The following is a 24,623-nucleotide window of genomic DNA, read 5'->3' on the forward strand; positions in this document are numbered from 1 at the left end:
AATAATTATGTCCCCTATTCCATTAAATAAAGTCTGTTATAGAGGCAATCCCATTATCCATAGCACCATACAGATGTGGAGACAAATGCGGAAGCATTTGAAACTCAGAACATTATCTTTTCTTGTACCTATATCAGCGAACCCCTCTTTTATCCCCTCACATATAGATAGGGCCTTTGATGCATGGCGAGAATTAGGGATACGCAGCGTTGGAGACTTATACATACAAGGGATTTTTGCGTCACTTTGGCAGCTCCAGAACAAATTCGGATTGCAAAAGAGTCACTTTTTCAGGTATCTCCAGCTAAGACACTATATAAGATTACATCTTTCTGGTTTTGAGACAGCAGAACCTGATAAATTAGATACTCATTTAGGATCATGTTTAGGGACAGAACACACCATCGCCTATCTGTATGATACCATACAAAACAGGTGTCATACAACAATGGATAATATTAAAAAAGAGTGGGTAAAGGAGTTGGGTACAGAGATAGAGGAGATTATATGGAATGAGGCTTTGGAGTATGTTAGCTCCTGTTCCATCAATGCCAGGCATTGTTTAATACAATTTAAAATCCTACATAGACTACATTACTCAAAAGTAAGGATTCATAAAATATTCCCAGAGGTGTCCCCAATGTGTGAGAAATGCAAGTCCTCGGAGGCAAATTTGTTACATAGTTATGCTCTATGTCCCAGGATTGGAAGCAAATGAGGTCGTATCGAAGGTACTAAAGATTCAGATAATACCAGACCCCATTTTAATAATTTTTGGAACCTCTGCAAGGTCAAATAAATTCCAGGCTACCCAGCAACTACTCCTGACCTATGGCATACTTAATGGAAAGAAACTCATACTGATGTGCTGGAAAAAGGAGGAAACTCCATCACTCAGACAATGGCTGGCTGCATTAATGGATACTCTGCATCCAGAGAGGATAAGATACGTTATCAAGGACAGACTCAAGGAACTTGAAAAAATCTGGCAACCATTACTGTTGTATTTAGAAGAGACCGACAGCCGAACTAAGTGTGGGGGGGCGGGGGTGGTGGTAGGGCCTAAACAGCACATATGGGAGGGGTGAGGGGAGGGTAGAGCTGGGAAAGGGAAAGGAGATCGGGTGGTAGGGTTTCCTTTGCTTTTTGCTTGTTTACTATACATACATTCATTTGATTTTCATTATGTTGTTATAAGAAAGAGAAGAAAAAAAAAGCGTTGTACTTTAGGACATTGTCGGTTGTGGTTAAGCTGATGTTGCTTCACAATAAAAACATTTGAAAACAAACATTTTAAAATATCCCAGTGGCAAAAATGAATTCACAAGGACAATGAAAATATTAACAAATGAGAAATTTTGCAGTCATTTCCTAATTTCTGCAAGAGACGGACACAGGTAGAGGTGCATTTATGGTAGAGAATTTGAATTGTATGCTAATTATGAAGTACAATTTATGGTACTGATGCTCTTTAGGACTAGTAAGGTGTTAAAATAGATCTGCAAAATAAACCTTTCTAAAAAAAGAAAACTTGAAGAGTAACTGAGCGAGCGATACTTCATAATTTTGAATAAATGTCATTAATAATCAGTGTCAAATGTGATACCAGAAGCTTGCGGCAGCTGATAACTCTTCTCCAGCCTTAACGTTGTAATAAATGCATCAAGACAACATACTGAATGATACATGATTTGGAAAGCCTGTAAGAATTTGCCAGTTGAGGTGAATGTAATGGAACCAGTACGAAATGCAAGAAGGTACGTGAGGAACATGAGGAATATCGTGAAAAAGAAAAGTGGTGAACTTATATATACCTGTTATTACAATTGAAGTAATCAATTAAGAATAGCCAAAAGATGATCATTGAGAACATGCTCACATATATCTGTGGGCACAAAAACTGAAGGGTCTACGTTATGTTTTGATGCGAAGCCTCTTTCCCCAACAAATGCAACAATTGTGAAATAATGATACATACATTAAATACATTTAAAGTAATACATTCCGTGAATGACATTTTTGTGTCCGTGTTTCTTGTATATAGCCCCAATTCACAATGTTTCCCAAAGCTAATTACTTTTATTTTCAGGACAAAATGTATCTGTTTTAGCTCTTACGCATGCAGTTTGGTTATCCTCAAGAGTGAATTTGCCTCATGATTTTTTTAATTACAAAAATAGGTAGAGAAGTAAAGCTTCACTTTAGTTATCTGAATGGTACTTCTCCTCTGAACTTAGCTTATCAATGCATTCCATGTCAGAGGAGACTTCTCCATATGTTGGTTTGTGAAGTGAAATGCAAAAGCATTAGTATTGCACTAAGCTTTCATCTGAAAAAATATGGAAGATAATTTACTAATTGGAGTATGGATAACAGAGATAACAGACAAACTGGCAAATTATTTCTAGTAATGTGTCACAACTGATACTGATGAAGACCATTCATTCATACTTATAAAGATACATCCTTGCAGGTCACCAAATCTGTGCCCACTATCAGCAGGAAATTTACTCTAATCCTCTATTAATCCCAATCAGTTTTCCCCACATTCCCATTAAATGTCCCCAGATTCTACTGCTCAACTACACCCAAGGCAGTTTTCAGTGTCAATTAGCCCACCATCCTGGATGACTTTGGGACATGGGAAGAAACCAGAGCACCCTGTGGAAACCCACAGAGCCACAGGGAGAACGTGCAAACTCCACACAGAGAGCACCTGATGTTAAGGTTGAACCCGGGTCCCTGACTTTGTGAGGCAATAGCTCTACTCGAGATTATGCCATTTCCTGATTTACTCTTACCACATTTAGCTTAAGATGAAATTTATGAATTATGTCCATTAGGATTAGCCATCAGTATCATCTAAATTAGTTTGAAATACCTCCATTTGCTCTGTGAAACTTATAATAGTTGGGAAGGCAAAGGCAAAGTAGTTCTGTGACAGTAGCCAAGATTTCCTGAATTCTAGTTAAATATATACACAAACACACACACACACATATACTGTATATGTATGTATGTATGTATATGTGTGTGTATATATATATATATATATATATACACACACATACATATAGCGGCTTGCTTTAAATGCGTTTTGCCCTTATTATTTCCTTCCTTGATTATAATGTGCCCAGGTCAAAGGAGGAAAAACAAATTCATCAGCAAATGTTTAGTGGTATTTCGCCTCAGTGTTGTGCAGCCTTGCATCAAGCAATTATTAATACCAGACCAAGTGGTTGTAATGTGCTCACCAAAAACGTTCCATTTATGATTCATTCTGGAAAGGAAATGGAATGGAATTATTGTTATTATTTACTCAATGTATTGCTCACTGTTACAATACAGTCTTTTCACTGAGTTTTTTTTTCATTTTCTGTGAAATTATTACCATTCTACACTACATTTAACGGGTGATACCCGTCAGCACAGAATACATGTTTAAGTGTGACTGCCTTACAGAAAAGTACAGAAATAACCAACATTTTCTTTTAATTTAGCATGTGTAAAAACCACACCAGTATCTAGTAGATCTGCAGTGACAGAGACATATTAGAATCAAATTACTATTGTCTGATTTTCTTTCTGGAAATAGTAGAGCATGGAATTGTTTTTATCTTTCCTTGTTTCAAAGTAGGCATTAAATGTCTTACTATGAGAGACTCATTTCCACAACAATCTCTTGGCAGTAATTTTTTGAGCAAACAATTATTTAGTCAATTATGACCATTCAGACATATGAAATCAGTACTATTAGTTTGCCAAAACTCTCATGCTCTTCGCTTGCTCTAGTGTTCGGAGTTTTGGCCTCTAATTTAATCCTTGATTCATATTACACCTCAATGTTTAATGTGTGGTGATTACAAGCTGAGTCAAGCACTAGTATTACCAATTCCCTTGAAATTCAACATCTCTCCGATTGCTGATTCCCCTTTTGGGATCACAGTTGACCTGACACAGACTTATCATAGTCATAGTCATACTTTATTGATCCCGGGGGAAATTGGTTTTCGTTACAGTTGCACCATAAATAATTAAATAGTAATAAAACCATAAATAGTTAAATAGTAATATGTAAATTATGCCAGGAAATAAGTCCAGGACCAGCCTATTATTTACAAGAGAATACTGAAGACTACATAAACCACAGAGGCGATCACCTCCTCCTTTCACAATTCTGTCCTAATATCAGTATGGTATACATCTGCAATGATCTAACATCATGGAAGGATATTCTCGTTCAAGGCAATATCACTTATAATAGTGTAGCAATGTTACAAACTGGCCAGTGGGGCAAACTGGCAAATCTCCATTGACCTCAATGAAAAATGGAACAAGCTCCTGGACCTAAATGGCCTCAATATCATTCTTGATATGTTCTGTGGTTATATGTTAAAACAAATTTAAAGTCTATTAAAACTGGCACTAACTTTATTTCCTGGTGCTGAATACCACCATAAATTTATATTTAATTATTAATGAACTGTCAATCAAATTGTAGATGAACGTTGAATGCAAATGAAGAAAACTCTGAGGGCTGTCTTGCGGTGATATCTGTAAGTTAACATTTAGATTCTTTTGTTGAGGGTCGTGTCCCATGCATTCACTGATAAAGTGGACGTTTAGCTGGGAGTTGCTATGGTCTGGCACAAATAAGATCCCTCCTTGGGTTGGCATGAATCTTGTTTTTGAATATCTTCTTTCACTAAAATTGGAAAACAGCTTTAGAGGTGTTTGAATGAAATATAATTTAAATTGGTGCTTAAGTATAAGCTGCCTGCATGGGATTGCAGTACATGGACAGCCAGTTCGATTGGCATTTTCCCTGCAGCAATTCCCTAAGGCTTGGATTTGTGGAGCAGGTTGTCCTTTAACCACTCAGGAATGTCATTCACAATTAAGTTCCAGCATCTGCTGCTGTTAGTTTGATCATGAGGTAATTCTCCCAATTTATTATTAATATCACAACTCCAAACTGACAAGCATATTCACTTCAAAGGCTTCTGTTGCTTTGTACTTAAGGTGCATTTTGTTTGGATTTATGCCATCTTAATCTAGAATAAACAATATATCCTCTGTGAAAAGATCATATGTCAGTAGTAACTGCTCTATGGTTTACTTCATTTCTGAAATTCATTCTAAAAGGAATTAGAAAAGAGTAACTTTTTCTCTTAAGAAAGGCTGTGTTCTTATACCATCCTCTATGTCCATGGACATCCCAGAAGGCTAACGAAGTCCATGTGACATTGTGACATGGAAGAAATGATTGCACAGCAAATTTACAGAACAACAAAATGAGAATGGTCGCATATGCTACTCCTGTTAATTAATGGATAAATGTTGGATGTTACAGATAATGCTCCCCCTTTTATGTTCACCAGAAAGTGTAGAGCATCGCATCCAAAAACATCACTTTCAGCATTCTTTCAATACTCAGTCCACCTAGGACTTTGTGTTCAAGTCCGTACCTTTTTTATTTTGAGAATAGTCATAATGCACGGTTTTTCCCTTAAAACCTTTTGAAGGATAATGAATAATTATCAATACCTTATGAAATTATTCCGGAAGAGCAAATTGGCTGCCTTTTTTGTTTGAAGGAGATAAGCAATCGTTCCATTTCATTGTAATTGTTTGATTAGCTGATGAAAGGCTTTCCCTTTCACTGTGTGTTGTACTCACCAGATCATTGATCCAAGGAAGGAACGTGGCAGCAAGGTCCTTCTGATCCACCTCCTCCCAGTGACAGACAGACTGCTCCCTCAATCACAGTTTGGATTCCACCTACATAAGGTGCAATAAACATGGTTTTCGCTATGTGAGAACCCCAGCAAAAAGCACGGAGTACCGTTGTCCACTGTCCTGTGCTTTTTTGGCCTTCTTAGCCAGAACCACAGGTCAACTAAGCCAACTTAGTAGAGCTGCCCTGTGCAGACAACCCTAGTGTCTGTGAATACTCAGTGTGAAGTGAAGCAGTGCCCCTTGCTGGATCAGCATTCCAACGTTCCCAGTATTAAGGAACCGGCTGCACTCAGTTGTCTACCTTGGACAGCCCACATCATTTGCAAGCCCAGCATATGGCTCCCGTAAGAGGTGGACAGAGAAAAGATTCAAGGATGTATTGAAGGTGTTCTTGAAGTAATGCAAGATCCATATTGAGCCTCAGAATCCCTGGTCCATGATAGCTCACAGTGGAGAGATACCATTCCTTAAAATCTTGCATCAGGAGCACACAATAACCCTCTGTAAGTAGCAGGGGAAGCTCGCCATTTCAAACTAACCACCCAGCCACCCCATCAGCCATCTGTCTGTGGAAGAGTCTGTGATTTCCTCACTGACCTCATGAGCCACCTCACAAAATAAAAAAAACTGAAGTGGAAACAAGTCATCCTTGATCCCGAGGGACTACCTAGGAAGAATTGATCCAAGTATAGGCTGACGCATCAAGAAGACTGGGACCAGCCTTGTATTGAGCAAACTTTCAACTCCCTCCTTCCTGCCTGACTTACTGCAAAAGAACGGAAGGTGAAGACCTTTGGCTCCATAATGATATTTTAATCTGGTGGAAATGTTCAATGTGAGTAATACAGGAACTGTGCAAGTAGATAATCTGCCTTTCCTATAGCCAAAAGACAAATAATTTCAAAGAAAAGGATACTTAAAAGAGATGCTTAACTACACAGAAAAGTTTTGTTGCAGCATTAAGTGTGACCAACATTGTAGGCACTGGGTGGGGATTACACTTCGATTGCCATTACAAGGTTTCTGTTTGTTGAAATTGCAGTACAAAGCACAGTGTGTAAAGTCTTTCTCTTAATATTATCAAAAATGGCTCTCCAACCAAAGCTATGTATAAGGAATGGTTTCAAATACTGTACAGCTCTTGACTGGGTGGAAATTCAACACATGTCAGCCACTTCTCTTATACTTCCCTGGATTTTTATTTCAATTGAAACAAGTTGATTCCAATGTAATTTTTACCCTCCTGCACAAAGCCAGGAATCTCCATGAAAGTGCTGCCAGGTGCTCAACAAAATTGGGTTGAGTTAAGTCATTGGCAGCAGCCACTCAAGGTTGTCTGCCAGAAACTAGATGTCAGTCAAGGGTGGGGGGAGAGGGAGGAATTGTATGGCATCTTTTGTTCTTGTGTGGAAAAACATATATACTGGGGTAGCAGAGTCAAGCCTAACATAGTCACTCTACCCAGTAACCTCAAAGCAGGTGGTCATGGTAAAACTGACAGTGCCTTGGGAAGACAGGATTGAGGAGATGTTTGAGCATAAGAAAGCCAAATACCGGGAGCTGGTAGAGCACTGCCAGAGACATAGGTGGAGGCCACAATGCGAGGTTGGTACTGGACCCCAAGAAGGGGAGTTTGTGGAGTGCTTCCGAGATGGATTCTTAGAGCAGCTTGTACTGGAACTCACCAGGGAGAAGGCAATTCTGGATCTAGTGTTGTGCAATGAACCAGATTTGATAAGGGAACTCGAGGTAAAGGATCCATTAGGAGATAGTGACCATAATATGATGTTTTAATCTACAATTTGAGAGGGAGAAGGGAAAATCGGAAGTGTCAGCATTACAGTTGAACAGAGGGGACTATGGAGCCATGAGGGAGGAGCTGGCCAAAGTTGACTGGAAAGATACCCTAGCAGGGATGACAGTGGAACAATAATGTTAGGTATTTCTGGAAATAATACAGAAGGTGCAGGATCAGTTCATTCCAAAGAGGAAGAAAGATTCTAAGGGGAGTAAAGGGCGACCGTGGATGACAAGGGAAGTCAAGGACAGTATAAAAATGAAAGAGAAGAAGTATAACATAGCAAAGATGAGCGGGAAGCCAGAGGATTTGGAAACTTTTAAAGAGCAACTGAAGATAATTAAAAAGGCAATATGGGGAGAAAAGATGAGGTACGAAGGTAAGCTAGCCAAGAATATAAAGGAGGATAGTAAAAGCCTATTTAGGTATGTGAAGAGGAAAAGATTAGTTAAGACCAAAGTTGGGCCCTTAATGACAGAAACAGGTGAATTTATTATGGGGATCAAGGAAATGGCAGACGAGTTGAACAGGTACTTTGGATCTGTCTTCACCAGGAAAGACACAAAACAATCTCCCAGATGTAATAGTGGCCAGAGGACCTAGGGTAACGGAGGAACTGAAGGAGATTCATATTAGGCAGAAAATGGTGTTGGATAGACTGATAGGACTGAGGGCTGATAAATCCCCAGGGCCTGATAGTCTGCATCCCAGGGTACTTAAGGAGGTGGCTCTAGAAATCGTGGACGAATTGGTAATCATTTTCCAATGTTCTATAGATTCAGGATCAGTTCCTGTGGATTAGAGGGTAGCTAATGTTATCGCACTTTTTAAGAAAGGAGGGAGAGAGAAAACAGGGAATTATAGACCAGTTAGCCTGACGTCAGTGCTGGGAAAGGTGCTGGAGTCAATTATAAAGAATGAAATAGCAGCACATTTCGATTGCAGTAACAGGATCAGTCCGAGGCTTGACTAATCTTCTAGCATTTTTTGAGGATGTAACTATGAAAATGGACAAGGGAGAATCAATGGATGTAGTGTACCTGGACTTTCAGAAAGCCTTTGATAAGGTCTCACATAGGAGATTAGTGGGCAAAATTAGGGCACATGGTATTGGGGGTAGGGTACTGACATGGATAGAAAATCGGTTGGCAGACAGGAAACAAAGAGTAGGGATTAACGACTCCCTTTCAGAATGGCAGGCGGTGACCAATGGGGTACCGCAAGGGTCAGTGCTGGGACCGCAGCTATTTACAATATACATTAATGATTTAGATGAAGGGATTAAAAGTAACATTAGCAAATTTGCAGATGACACAAAGCTGGGTGGCAGTGTGAAATGTGAGGAAGATGTTATGAGAATGCAGGGTGACTTGGACAGGTTGGGTGAGTGGGCAGATGCATGGCAGATGCAGTTTAATGTGGATAAATGTGAGGTTATCCACTTTGGTGGCAAGAACAGGAAGGCAGATTACTATTTGAATGGTGTCAAATTAGAAAAAGGGGAAGTACAATGAGATCTAGGTGTCCTTGTTCATCAGTCACTGAAAGTAAGCATGCAGGTACAGCAGGCAGTGAAGAAAGCTGATGGCATGTTGGCCTTCATAACAAGGGGAGTTGAGTATAGGAGCAAAGGGGTCCTTCTGCAGTTGTACAGGGCCCTGGTGAGCCAACACCTGGAGTATTGTGTACAGTTTTGATCCCCAAATTTGAGGAAGGACATTCTTGCTATTGAGGGAGTGCAGCAGAGGTTCATGAGGTTAATTCCTGACATATACGTATGTTGCAGTTGTCTAGTGCTTCAAAACATAATGAAGAGCTAGTGGGACTGCATCCACTATTGCAGCAATAGGTGAATTGCAGCAGGTCCAGTCCTTGCTCAGGCAGGAGTAACCAACCTCTCAAAGCACTTCATTGCAGTAGAAATCAGTGCTCCCAGGTGGTTTTAACTGAGGCAGCTCACATTGCTCTTCTTGGGCACCAGAATGATTGCTTTCAGCATGCCGTTGCTTCTTGTAAGGCAAGTAGGTGGGAACGTCAGACTGCAGCAGTGAGAGGATGAAGATGTCTTGAAAACTCCGGTCAGTTGCTGACACAGTTTTCGCCACCTGGCCGGGTACACTGGGCCTGGCACCTTCCAAAGGTTCACCACATGAATCCACGGCTCCATCATGGCTGGACCAGCTCCCTCACTGACTTTTTTGCTGTCTGGATGTAGGTATCAGCGACAAATTTATTATATGCAAAAAGGGCTTTTTCCTGAGTGGTAGGGAGCAGAAGTTTATAAGGTCATAAAGTCTCCTTTAAAAGGACAGTCACTAGACGGCCATTTTGGGATCGTCAGCAATGCGGGCCAGCAGGCTCCCCAGACTAAAGTTAGAACATTTCAAAGGGAAAGCAATTTCTCATAAGGAACTTCATACATTTCAGTTTTGAGTAGTTCATATTTTGCATCAAACAATATTCTTCATCTTAACTGATGGAGTTAGTGTAATTGAAAAACCCAGAATGGTGGTTGGCCAAAGGGCCTGTTGTTCGACTGTATATTGTGCAGAATTGTTGGGATATGCTGAATACACGGCAGTGTGGATGCTGTGGTATTTTAACTTTGATGTCTCATTTAAATCTGGCTAGCTTCCCATCAGTTCCAGTTGATAATTTGATGGGTGTAAACTGCAACCTGTAGGCTTTTGATATGTGCGATTAGTGAGACAGAATCACTGCTACACAATCTCGAACAATGGCTGCTTTCTTTATTACCACACCCAAGACAGCAAGTGTGCTCAGAGTTATACAGTGTTAAAGAGGAAATTAATACTACCCTTAGAAAGGAAATGGCAAACAGTGCACACCAATAACAGCACAGTGGGCAATGATGGAACAGCAGATGACCACAACCATAGACCATTAGATGGTCTATGATGGTCTTCTGAGCCTGTATCTCAAGGAAAGAGAAGCTCACAAATATATTTCTGTCCCTTTATGTTGTATAGGGATCAAACAAGTTTCATTCTTGCTCTGATACTCTTTTTTTTTTGTTCAGGCAACCAAGTCAAAATTACAATTCAATCCCAATGACATCATCAGGACCCCAAATGAACATGTAATACACAATAAAAGAAAATCTTGGCTGTTTTTGAGTACATTTATCCAGTCACCTACTCAGCTGGGCAAATGTAAATCAAGAATGATCATGTTTGGACATCTGCAGGGTGGGTTGACAACCTGAGCAATTCTAAGTGAGCCCACATTCGCTTCTCACTGAGCAGTTTAGGGTAAAATAGCTCCCACTTTATGTTTGGTTCCCACTAACATTGTTTGTTCAATTAATATTATTGTTAGTTGTTAATATAGTATTGTCTCATTCTGATTCTTTTTAAATGGATATCTCCACTTTCTTTTAATCAATTAAAATCAGTCACCGCATTAAATTAAAATAAAAGGTAAGTGGAAATACTGGAAATCTGCAATGTAATTTGAGGATAGCTAAAAATAGCGATAATGGCAAATGAGTTTCCTTCAGAGGACTGGCTTTGAAGCCGACTGCATGTCATAAGTATTTGGAATTGTTAGTGAATGTGCTTCAAAGTACCTCCAAGATGACCACAGACTTGTCAGAGGTTTTGGAGGCTGGCATGCCTCAATAACCCAGGCTTAGACCCCAAGTTTTCAGGACTTTATACTTTGGCTCTAAATAGGGTCACCCACCCATGCAAACAGGTCAAAGGGTAGAGGGCAGACTAAGAATGGTCCACCAGACCTCCAGGTTTTGGGGATTCAGCTCAGGGCTAACAACCCTGACTGGTAAAGCAGCATTGTTACAGAAACAGCAATGAAGAATCCTTCTACATTGGCAGTCCTGAGTCTCGACCCAGGACCGCATGACTGACAGTAGTGAAAACCGAGGGGAAGCTACTGACACGGTGAAGGAAGCTCTGAACACCACCAGAGATGGAGGACCATCATTGCTGTCCTAAATGCCAGTGGTAAGTAGTAAATAGTGCTTCAAAGTACAACTTCATTTCAGTAAATCAGGAAGCCATGTATGAAAACTCTGCAATACATTGCTAGAGTTATTTCTAGCAGTATTTGTCAATTCTCTTAAAGACAATTATCTTTCTGAACAGAGCAATACATTTCCATCTATGTAATCTTCTGAAGACTAGACCTGCCCTTATATAGTTGAAAAACTCATCATGGCCACTCGGGGAATCAGTCAGATAAATTACTTAACCGACAGAATCCCTAGAGCTTGGAATTTAGTTATATTGTGAGATCTCCTAAGCTTCAAAATATTAAAATACACAGATGTACTTTGAATGTTACTTAATTGTGAATCAGGGAGATTGATTTCATTGCATTCGATTCCAAGCTACACGTTACAAAATATAGACAGCTGGCGAGAATACGATGGAACCCCCAATGCCACGAATGACGATGGAATCCCCAATGCCTGGAGACAGAGAGTTCAGCTCAAATTCAATCAGACTGTGGATAAGCTCCAGGATCCCAGTTTTCACGGTGCCATACCAGTGTGACAGACTCGTGACAGAATGGAGGAACATTGATGGGTTTCCACAATAAAATTTGAATCACGTACATTGCATCTGATTTCTGATGCCCAAAGCTCAAATGTCTTTAGTACGGATAGTTGTACCAAAGGATAACCATTTTTCATCTTTCAATATGAAACAAGGGTTAAGTGGGTTGACTGATTACAACTTAATAACAAGGAAGTCAAAGTTATTTTGGGATCCTGGTTTAAGTTCAGTAAAAATTAATCCATGGGATTAAATTGCATGGGATCAATGCTAATTTAGCATGTGGATTCAGAACTGGCTTGTCCATAGAAGTTAGGGAGTGGCAGTCAATGGAATTTATTCAGGCTGGAGCTCCTACACTAGCAGTGTTCTGCTGTGATTTATACTGGGATCTCTGTTCTTTATGATATATATGTTAATGACTTGGATGATATCATGGATGAGTGAGTTAATAAATTCACAGATGATACAAAGATTGGTTGCCTTGTGGATAGTGCAAAAATTGCCAAAGAACAGAGGGGGATAGAGATCAGTTGTAGATGTGGGTGAAGAAATGGTAGATGGAATTCAATCCAGCTAGTTCTAATTCATTGTAATTTAGGACATCAAAAGTGTGAAGCAACAGTACACATTTAATGGCAGGACCCTTATCAGTGTTGTCATACAGAGAAATCTTGGGGTCTAAACCCATAGCTCCCTGAAAGTGGATGAACAGGTTGAAGGGCGGTGAAGAAAACACATGGCATGTTTGTCGTTATTACTTGAGGAACTGAGTTCAAGAGTCAGAAAGTTATGCTGCAGCTTTATAAAACTCTGGATAGTCCATCTCAGGAGTATTCCATCCAATTCTGTTTGCTCCATTATAGAAAAGATCAGGAGGCTTCAGAGGGGGTGCCAAAGAGGTTTACCAAGATGCAGCCTGGACTAGTGTGCAAGTGTTAAAAGGAGAGGTTGGATAAACTTCGGCTGCTTTCCCTGGGGCAGCAGAGGCTGAGGGGAGATCTGATAAAGGTTTACAAGGTAATGAGAGGGATAGTTAGATTAGATAGCTGTTACTGTTTTCCCAGTGTCCGAAATGCCTGATACTGGTACGAGAGGGCATGTATTTAAGGTGAGGGGGGTGGGGGTAAGTTCAAAGGAAATGCATCGGGCAAGTTTTTGACACATAGAAGAGAGGGTGCCTAGAATGTGCTGCCAGGGGTATAGGAGAAGCAAGTATAACAGAGGTTTTTAAGAGCCACGTGAATATGCAGAGAATGGAGGGATATGGACATTGGGATTAGTTTAGTTAGGTATTAATTTTTTAATTAGTATGGTACAATTTGTGGGCTTCAGTCCTGTTCCTGTGCTGTACTGATCTATAATGTAAGAATCCTCCATAAACACGCTTTTTGGATATTGCGGTAAGCTCTGGACAACTATCAATCTTCCATTTGCTCCTCGTCCACTAATGCCTTGAATTATAAATTCTCTTTTTTTATTCAAACTATTTGGCAGCCTGACCTTAAACCTCTCTGGCCTATGTTCCTTCTGGCAGGTCATTGTGTATACTTACCCATTTGTTTCATCTGCCATTGGATGTACCAGGGCCCAAACATTGGAACTGTTACCTTCAGCCTCTCTCCACCTTTCTTTCTTTCTCTCTTTCTTTTTGGTATTCTTACCACTTTATTACCAAGTTTTTGGTCAAATAATCAAATGTCCCCACTTTTAGCTCAGTGAATTTGGCCTCAACATTTTTTAATCCCATGAAATGTTTTGATGCATTTTACTTCTTTATATGCTAATAATGCCCACTCTCTAATTCTGGTAGGAAAAACGAATTTTTCCGTAATTATGATAATTTAGCCTTTGGGATTGTATTCTTTATTGTGATTTCCTCCTTGTTTCTGCTGTGCTGTAAATTTATTTAGTACCATTCACATGAATGGTTATCTTACAGTACTCACAGAGTTAATATGAAATCCTCAGTCAGGTAATTACTTGTCAGGAACCAATGTACCTCCACCCAGACTTACTTGTGCAATAGATGTTTAGGCTTTGGTCACAGAGTAAGAAATCATTAAATAAAAGGTGAATTCCTGCTTTATTTAAAATGAAATAATTCTTTTCCACTGGCTTTAAAGTCATCATGTTGAAAAATCCTGTTTTATTCACCTGAATGTTCTTAGAGAACTTCTATTTGACATTTTTTCCTGTTTTAACAGCCTCTCGGCAGATTGTGACGCACCGTATTCATATTTTAACCTCGCCAATGCTAAATGTAAGTGGCCATGCAAAAGAACATAGGAAGTACTAACCCACTCTTTGCAGACAGTTGGGAGCAATAGAGAGTTCAGCAGAAATCTTAGCAACGCAAGCCTGTTTCCTTTCTCTCTAGAAATTTAGCTTAGAAGTTATTATATGCAATTTAGTTGCAATACACAAATACCATGTGAATCTTTTGAAGTTGGTTAAAATATGTGTCAAAGGATGCTGTCTAGATTTGTCTATTGATAGGTTATGATTACAGTCTATGTAGTTACTCCAGGAAAGGAATCAGCAGCTTGAAGTGCCTTGATCTTTGTGCTAAGCATACGAGCAGGTGGGCTGGCTGAAGATTGAATGTGGTCAGGTGACAATATCTGAGAGGCAGGTTGCTAGCGTGGGTGGATTATGCTATGCTAGTGTGTAGGCAGCAGCAATTTACTCTTCCGTGTGACAAAAGGGTGGGAGTTGCACTATGGGTTTGCTGTGCCTACCAGCAGGTGGTCAGTTTCAGCCACTGAGTTAGAGCAGATGAGGCATTCAATAGCCTTTTTTCCAGAGGCTCTAGGGTGGGCGACTATGAATTAGGATGCAGCGTCACTGAACTTGATCATTTGCTGCAGAGCTGGCAAGTCACTCCCTGCCAACAGGCATGTTGAAGTACAGGTAAGGCTTGAACAAACCGGTATTTACAGAGCTGTATGAAAACTCAAAGTGTGTGTGTGGAGTTCATCTGTAGAAACGCGGGAATAACCTTAATGCTGTACCTAATAGTCCTTTGTATGTTCTGATTAGCCAGTTGTTGGAAGGTTGCACACCTAGATCTGAAGCTGAAACTGATGAAACTCAGCTGCAAAGGCTACACCGAGAAATATGGTAATTTTAAAAATCCATTCCGATGTAGATCTGCATGAGACTTTGTAATAATAATAATATATTTAAAGAAACTACAGTGAAGTTCAAATGTGCATGGGTATATGCTGAAGTAGATTTATATTTTATGGAACAACTTAATATTTGAACTATATAATGGCTCATTAGTGGAATGAAACTCCATGCTGTCAAGCCAAGTAAAAAGTATAAACCATAGGCAGGATAATATTGTGTATGTGGCAAATAAATTGTTTTGTTCTGATTTCCTAACATGATCCCTACTGTATTTGTAATATTCTAATGAAATTAGCCAGCAAGGGCTGCTTGTGAATCATGCTGTGTTCAGACTGCCTGCTCCTCGAAGAGATTGCAGCACACATGCACACAGACACATGCCAATCTCCCTACAATGTTCACAGAACTGTAATGAACAAATTCCTCCCACTTACAGTTGTAGCCAGAACAACAAAGGTGAGTGAATTTTTTTTTTATCAATTGTTAATAAATGCGGATTTTTGCACACACTGAAATGTTTATTGTGGGCACGGTCTATTACCTTAAATATAACAGACTTTCAGGAAGAGCCGTCTCTAATCCCAGGCTCCTCATTTTCAGGTACTGGCATTCTCTATAAGAGGCATTTGCATTTGCTGTTATGAGCTGAGTGGATTGACTCATGGAATAATCAGATCTTCAGAAATGATTTTGTTCATGTTAGCATCTTCGCCCTTTATCCTCAAATTAAAATGAATTCAGACTCAGAATCGGGTTTAGTATCACCAGCATATGTTGTGAAATTTGTTATTTTGCAGCAGCAGTACAGTGCAATACACAGTAACAAAAACTATAAATTACAATAAGAAGTATACAGTGTATTAAATGTTTTAATACAGTGTATTAAAAAGATAAATTAAAAGATTAGGGGGGAAAAGTACTGACGAAGTGCTCATTGGGTCATTGTCCATTCAGAAATCCAATGGCAGAGGGGAAGAATCTGTTCCTGAAACATTGAGTGTGTGTCTTCAGGCTCCGGTACCTCCTCCTTGATGGTAGCAATGAGAAGAGGGCATGTCCTGGGTGATGCAAGTCCTCAGTGATGGTCACCACCTTTTTGAGGTGTCCTGGATGCTGGCTGAGTTTACAAGTTTCTGGAGCTTTTCCTGATCCTGTGCAGTGGCCCCTCCATACTAGATGGTGATACAACCACTCAGAATGCTCTAACACAGTACATCTGTAGAAACTTGCTTGTCTCTGGTGACGTACCAATTCTCCTCAAACTCCTAATGAAATGTCGTGCCATCAGACCTTCTTTGTAGTTGCATTGATATTCTGCACCCAGGATAGATTCTCAGACTTGTTGACACACTGGAATGACACCCAGGAACTCGAAACATTAAATCAGTTGTGCGATTTAATGCTCTGCTTCACGTGCTATTCTTGACCACATGTTGTAGTTGGGTATTCAGCAATGAAAGAGCTTTGATGGTCAGTTGATTTAATCTGTCTCATCCACAAAAAAGTAAGTATCGTTCACTCCCTGTCAGGGTGAAAAGATCAACTGATTTCTGTGTTCTCTTACTTCAGGTTAACGTGTAATGGAATACTAGTGTCTCAATTAACTCTGCATAACAGAGATTAGACCTTGTGACTAAGTTCCACATTATTCAGTGCAGTTACTCAGCAGAGCACCAGTGGAGATTTCAGATGTTATATTTTTTAAATGTGACTTTCTGCAAATTTATGTTATTTGAAAATTCTATCAGACTTGGAAAATCTAAGGATTTTGTTGATATTTTTGATGAAAGATGATTTTTTTTTCCAATGTGACCTGAAAATGATTCTTTCTGGATAATTATTGTTTCAGAATAATCAAAAATTTAATAATGTTCCTGTTTTCTAATATTTCATTTTGATTCTTTGCATCATTGTGAAGGAGGTGTCATTGATGATAATCTTCACCTTTAAACCTGACTATCCAAATGAATTTATGAAAATCTGAAAGGTTGATCAAGGTTCAGAGCTATTGCCTCTCACTGGCTCCAAGTCTCAGCCTCGTAGCTGGTCAATGGAGAGAAGGGGAAAGGAAACAAGAGAACACGAGCAAGAGAAATTTTATTTCCAGTCCCAGTTCAGTAATGAGAAAAGTAGTGTAGTTTGGTGTGACATGACTGGAGAAAGCCTGGCAGCGAGAGGCTGTGTCAGCAGAGGAAATAGGAAGATGAGTGGGAGGAAGTGGCGCAGCAAGATGCAGCAAGAAGGAACAAAGCGCACCTTTCAAAGTATGTCTTGAAGAGTGGGTGGATGTGTGGGATCGCAAGAGGAAAGCTACAAGTGTGGAGGATGGTAGAACCTGCAAATATACAATGACTGTGAGGAAGGAGGGAACACAGCAGATGAGTTGTTTTAAATAATTAAATAATAGAAAGGGAAAGCAGCATTATATTTTAAAATAAAAACAGAAAATGCTGGGAAGAGAAACAGTGTCAATATTTCTCTTGCAACAGATATGGCCTGATCTCTTGAGTATTTCAAGCATTTTTGGTTTAGTTTAAATTTCCAGCATCTGCAAACTCATTGCTGTTTAGTTTTAAATTTTGCTCTGGTACAGATTTGAAGAATTTAGGTTTTGACTTTTAGCCAAAATTTTCCAAGGATTAAAACCAAACAAGGATGTGGCCAAAAGCTTCACCAGGGTAGGATTTAAGCAAGTCCATAACAAAGGAGAGTGAGGCAGAGGCAGCACAGGTGGAAATTGAACTTTGGGGTCTTAGGGTGGCTAAATCACAAATAAGATTATCTGTGGCAGATAATGCACATGAACTAAGATCCAGGGAAACAGAGTGTTTGTGAACAGTTTTGGGGCCAGAAACATTTACAGAGGTAAGGAATGCCAGTACCTTGAGGGGAATTAATTATAAGAATACTAAAGTAATATCTGAGGTGTTACTGAATAGGAATCTGGTGGAAGTCACTGAGGACAGGGTGATGGTCAACATGGAGAGTACAGGGTGGGACACAGATCTTCAAGTGTTCAATGAGTTATAATTGACAGAAGTGGATGTTGAAAGGGCAGCCAAGGAGTAGAATAATAAGCTTCAGAATATCAAAATAGCGCTAGTCAAACTGTGCAACCATTGAGTATTCAACATCCACGATTGAGTAGCTTTTTTACCAAGTACGTTATGTACAAAGTTATTTTCAGCATCATCCAACCACTAGAGGGGGTTGCTAACAACACTAGAGATTGGAATAGAAAAAAGTCCAATTGTGCCTTGTTTTAGGTGTTCAGAGCAAATAGTATGCCATGTTTGACGGTGTTGGCACTCCTTTCTGTTGAAAGTCTAGCTATCAGCATACTGGATCAAGCACTTCTTGCTGTGATTCAACCAGTGTCATTTAGCCATTAAGTTTAGGAATACAGAGATATTAAAGAGTATAGTAACATAGGAGCAGCAGTAGGTCATTAGGTTCTTCAAGCCTATTCGGCCATTCAATACAATTATGGCCAATCTTCTACCAATGCCTTGTTCCAGCTCTCTCCCCTACTTTATTTCTTACACACAAGGATGGAACCGACACGGACGGCCCATTTAATCTATTGAATGGCAGAAATTGGCCTAAATGGATCAAACATTTATGAGCGGTTTTTAGCAGAGTTCTTCAAGGAAGTACATCATGTGGAAAGTAGTGACAGCAGTAAGATTTAAAGAGGATGTAGTGGGATTATATTTAATAATACAGATGCATTTTCAACTAAGTTTCATCTACGTAAATTGTTAGCCTCCTGAGGCAAGAAGTGGGACTCAGCTCCCAATCATTCCTGGTGCAATTGTTTAGCTGATTCCTTGGTCCACCTGCTCCAACAGCAGATAGTCGCAGCACCATATTCCTTCCTCAGGATCATGGTCTTTGGTCCCCTCTGTCCAACCATCACCCACGTGACGTACGATTGGAAATCTCTATACCCCGCCCCCCACATTTTTTCATCCAGCACAATTTCCTCATTCCCCAATTTTTGACTTTTTTACCTTCTTAACTTGATTGCTTGTCCTCCCATTTTATTTCCCACCCTTCTTACCCTTTTCTTCTCAACCCACTCCAGCCTGTGTTCTTACCAAGGAGCGAGCTCTTTAACAGTGTTGACCTGCTATTAGCCCAGCAAGCAGTGGCTCGCGTAAAAAAAAGTAAAGGCAGTCAGTTATTTGGGCTTAATTAATGTAAATCCCACTGACTCTTTGTAAAGTCAAGGATGCTCCAATTCTGCCACGCTTATTGTGAATAAACTCAAATACAGCATCTGTGCTTATCATAATACACACTCAGTCATAGAATCATACACCACTAAAATGGGCTCCTCAGACCGAACTGCACAAACCATCAAGCACAACTCGCATTAATCTTTTAATCATTACATTGGTTAATTGGTTTATTATTATCACATGTACCAAGATACAGCGAAAAGCTTTACTTTGCATGCCATTCAGATAGATCTCTCTAAACATAAGCATATTGAGTTAGTACAGAAGGAACAACAATATAATGTCGTAGTTACAGAGAAAGTGTGGTGCAGGTGGACAAATAAGGAATAAGGGATAGGGCAAGGTAAGTTGTGGAATCAGGAGCTCACCCTCATCATACAAAAAGTCCATTCGAGTTATATCAGTTGGGTAGAAGCTGTCATTGAACCTGCTGGCATGGATTTTCAAATTTCTGAATCTTCTGCCCAATGGAATGGGAGGGGGAGAAAGGAGAATGACTGGGCTGGGAGGGGCTACTTTCTCAAGGCAGTGGAAACTGCTGCCAGAGTTTAGAGGGACATGAACTTCCAATGTGACTAAAATGAACAAAGATATTGTTCAGTATCGACCGGTTATGGTTAGGTAGCTAAGGGTGGGATCAGGCTAGACAACTGGGGAGAAGTTTTGGAGGAGGATGGATTGCTCAATTATTATGGACACCAATGAATCAAGCATGAGTCATAGCAATGCAGTGATCCTCTGGGAAGGGTGGCTGACACCAGCTTTGTTTATTTGGACATCAGAGAGAGCTCGTGAGCTCAGGCACCTGTTGGTAATGAAAGACTGGGGGATAAAGGAGGGTGTTAGTGATGAAAAAAAGCTGATCATTTCCAACTGTTTTGGGGAAAAGAAAGACTGAGCTGCTCTAGAGGATGATGTTATAGATAGGCTGCAAACCTAATTGTATCAGGGCAACACCGCTCCTTCACAGCTCCAGAGATCCCAGCTTGATCTTGACCTTGGAGGTTGAATGTTCTCTTAGTGACTATATGGGCTTCCTCCAAGTGATTGGGATTACAACCTTACCCAGAAGATGTGCTGGTTGGTAGCTTCGTTGGCCACTGTAAATTTCCCCTCGGGAGATGAGTAGTAGGAGAGCATGGTTGGAGATGATGGGCATGTGAAAAATAACACATTATCTGGAAACAGGCTGGAGAACAGAATTGGGCTGAGAATATCATGAACTGAATCAGTCAAACACTCTTAAGTTATAAGAAGTCATAGAAACAGGCCCTTCAGCCCATCTAGTCCATGCCAAAACCATTTAAACTTCCAACTCCCATTGAAACCAAGCTCACATAGACCACTTGTGCTGGCAGCTTGTTCCACACTCTCACCACCATCTAAGTGAAGAAGCTTTCACCTTTCACTCTTAACCCATGACCCCTGGTTGTAGTCCCACGCAACTTCAGTGGAAAAGTCTGCTTGCATTTACCCTATCTATACCCCTCATAATTTTGTATACCTCTATCAAATCTCCCCTTAATCTTCTACATTCGAAGGAATAAAGTCCTAACCTATTCAACCTTTCCTTGTAACTCACGACCGCCAGACAAAACACATCCTTGTAAATGTTCTCTGTACTCTTTCAACCTTTTTTACATATTCATATAAAGATGTGAACATGAGAAAGGTCTACTGAATTCTGAATTAAATCATGGAATTGTGCAAAATTTGCAAGGATTAAGCACATCAGAAGAGGGAGGCGAAATATTAATGAAGTACTAGGTGGCTATATGGGTTTTTCAATAATGGGGATGGGTTTAAAGAAGAGGCAGCTGAGAACTGTGAATAAATTGAAGGAGGATTACTTTTCAGGGGCCATGTGGAAGAAAGCGCTGCTGAAAGAATGATGAAGTTGAAGATTTCACCATTGTAAATGCGTATTAGAGAATATGGAGGAAGAAGTTAAAGGAGCTCAGGGTGAGTGAATTCAAAGGAGCAGCGAGTAACAGAGGCAGTTCAGATTGCCTGTGCTGTGCCAATACTTAGTGAAGAACCCTGAGACTAGGTTGATCCCATAATGAAGAGCTTGTCTTATGAGGTTGTTCAGATTGAGGTTATGCACGTTGAAGTTTAAAAGTGACCTTTGTGACAAATAAGAAGATTCAAGGGGGTCGTATATGGGTAGAAGCAAAGAGGATAGTTCCACTTGAGTAGAAATCTGGAACTAAAAATCATAGTTTCAGAATTACGGGTAGGCCATTTGAGATTGAGATGAGGAAGAATTTTGTCTCTCAGAGGACCTTGATTCTTTTGAATTGTCTACCTCAGAGAGGTGTGGAGCCAGAGTCAATATACACTCGTTGGCCTCTTTGTTAGGTACACCAGTATACTTGCTTGTTATGCGATATCTAGTCAGCTAATCATGTGGCGGCAACTTAGTGCGTGAAAGCATGCACACATGGTCAAGAGGTTCATTTGTTATTCAGATCAAACATCAGATGGGGAAGTAGTATGATCTAAATGGCTTGACCATAGAATGATTGTTGGTGCTAGAAGAGGTGGTTTGGGTATCTCAGAAACTGCTGATCTCCTGGGATTTTCATGCACTGCTGTTTCTAGACTCTACGAACCCACTCAGTTAATGGTGGGGGTCCATGGCATAAAAAAGGTTGAGAACTCCTGCTCTAGAGTTTAAAGAGAATAGAGCAAAAAAGGAAAAAAGAACACTTCCGGTGTGTGGCAGTTCTGTGGGTGAAAGCACCTTGTCAATGAGAGAGGTCAGAGGAGAATGGCCGGAGTGGTTCAAGCTGACAGGAGAGCAGCAATAACTCAAGTAAACACGCGTTACAGCAATGGTGTGCAGAAGAGATTTCTGAGTGCACAACACATTGAATCTTGAAGTGGATGGGCTACTGCAGCAGAAGACCATGAACATACACTCAGTGGCCACTTTATTACGTACAGTAGGTACCTAATGAAGTGGCCACTGACTGTGTTTAAGGTTGAGTTCCTCCTGCTCCTATTTCTTATCTTTTGGTATATTAGTGAGAAATGTGGGTGAAGCCTGGGGAATATAGATCACTTTATACGGGAGGCAAGCTGGGTGGGAGTGGTGAGCCCACAGGGCGATTGCAGGATCCATCGGTAAGAAAGTAGGCAAAAAGAGCATGAAGAGTGAAGTCAAGTAAGATGGGTGCCATTATGAAGGATGACACAGTGTTAATCTTGGGAATGACTGTGTCTACAGGAACTCTGTTGTTTACTGAGCGGTGAAAGGGGTTGAATCAATCTCCAAATCAATTGAATATCCTCAGTTGAATGATATTAATCATTTCATAAATCCTTTGAGTGATGTTATATAGCTTGTTGATATCAACTCAATGTAATGAGCTCAAAGTACACAAAGAGAGGTTGAAAACAGTTACAGCCAAAGTACAAAATTGGAAGTAATCCAAAGAGGGGAAGTCAGTGGTGATGCCTGTGTAACTTCAACCAACTCATCAGGAAAGAGGAAAGGTTCAGTGTCCTCAATAAGTTAAGGTCATGTAAAGCCAAAGGATGGCATTTCACAGGACCAGAAACCTAGGTTCATTCCTACCCTTATGTGAATGAGATTTTTTTTTCATCCTCAATGTGACCAATTGAGTTTCCTACCTTGTACTATCCCATATCCTAAGTTACCCCTTATGTGGCAAAAATAATCAAAGAAGGGTTGATAGACACTTGAGAGAAAATAAGCTGCAAGGCATTAAAGTAAGATGGGAGAGGATTGCTGGGATTGATTAACTGGGAGCATGCATAGACCAAATGGGCTGAATAGTCTTTTCCTTCTGTCCACAAGACAGTGAGTAAAAATAGAAGCTGATGAATAGCCTTAAGAAGGGTTCAAAGTAGAATATAATACGATTAAGGTTATTATCTCTATTAATATACTGTACTGGAAACAATGTATAATTAAACTGTTGAGTTTAATGTCATAGTTCATGTTTAGAACATAGAACATATAGAATATAGAATAGTACAGCACAGTACAGGCCCTTAGTCCACAATGTTGAACCGACCTTCAAACCCTGCCTCCCATATAACACCCCCCCACCTTAAATTCCTCCATAGACCTGTCTAGTAGTCTCTTAAATTTCACTAGTATATCTGCCTCCACCACTGACTCAGGCAGCGCACTCCACACACCAACCACTCTCTGAGTAAAAAGCCTTCCTCTAATATCCCCCTTGAACTTCCCACCCCTTACCTTAAAGCCATGTCCTCTTGTATTGAGCAGTGGTGCCCTGGGGAAGAGTGCTGGCTGTCATCTCTATCTATTCCTCTTAATATCTTGTATACCTCTATCATGTCTCCTCTCATCCTCCTTCTCTAAAACAGTAAAGCTCTAGCTCCCTTAATCTCTGATCATAATGCATACTCTCTAAACCAGGCAGCATCCTGGTAAATCTCCTTTGTATCCTCTCCAATGCTTCCACATCCTTCCTATAGTGAGGCGACCAGAACTGGACACAGTACTCCAAGTGTGGCCTAACCAGAGTTTTATAGAGCTGTATCAGAAAATATACATTGCGTTTAGAAATACTGTATATCATACGGTGTATTGATACATCCCATCAATGCAATGTATGATATATTTTCTAAACATGCATATTTAGGTATGGTACTTGAGGTTTAGAATGCAATATTAGTCCGTATGAAGCTTATTTAGAGAAGTAATTTACAGGAATGGTTACAGAAGAACCTTCAATGAAAAATGTTTTGCTAGTAACTCTATCCTTGTTACTTGCCTTAGTGAACATTCAAATGAATGACCAGAGACACCACAGACACGGGTTTGTGGAATGTGAAAAGTATGTAAGCCATATAGTGAAGGACATGAAAGGAATTCTGATGGATGACTGGAGCTAAGTTGAGTCAGCAACCATGGGATGTAAATGGATAGCCACAGGGAGCAATGACCAGTTCCGGAGCTCTGGGCAATCCAGAGCTCTCATCATCTACAAAGCTGGTCATTCTTTGAATATCCTCACTGTGAAATCAATATTCAAAAATATCTATGGTCAACACTTTACATCCACAATTATGCCATTATTCATTCAGTCATTCATTCTAAGGCACTCTCCCCTCTGTACTTCTTGCCACACTTGACAGACAGATAACTCTAGAGGAACCAAATCTATA

Source organism: Mobula hypostoma, chromosome 6 (genome assembly GCF_963921235.1).
Source record: "Mobula hypostoma chromosome 6, sMobHyp1.1, whole genome shotgun sequence".
NCBI classification, from domain to species: Eukaryota; Metazoa; Chordata; class Chondrichthyes; order Myliobatiformes; family Myliobatidae; genus Mobula; species Mobula hypostoma.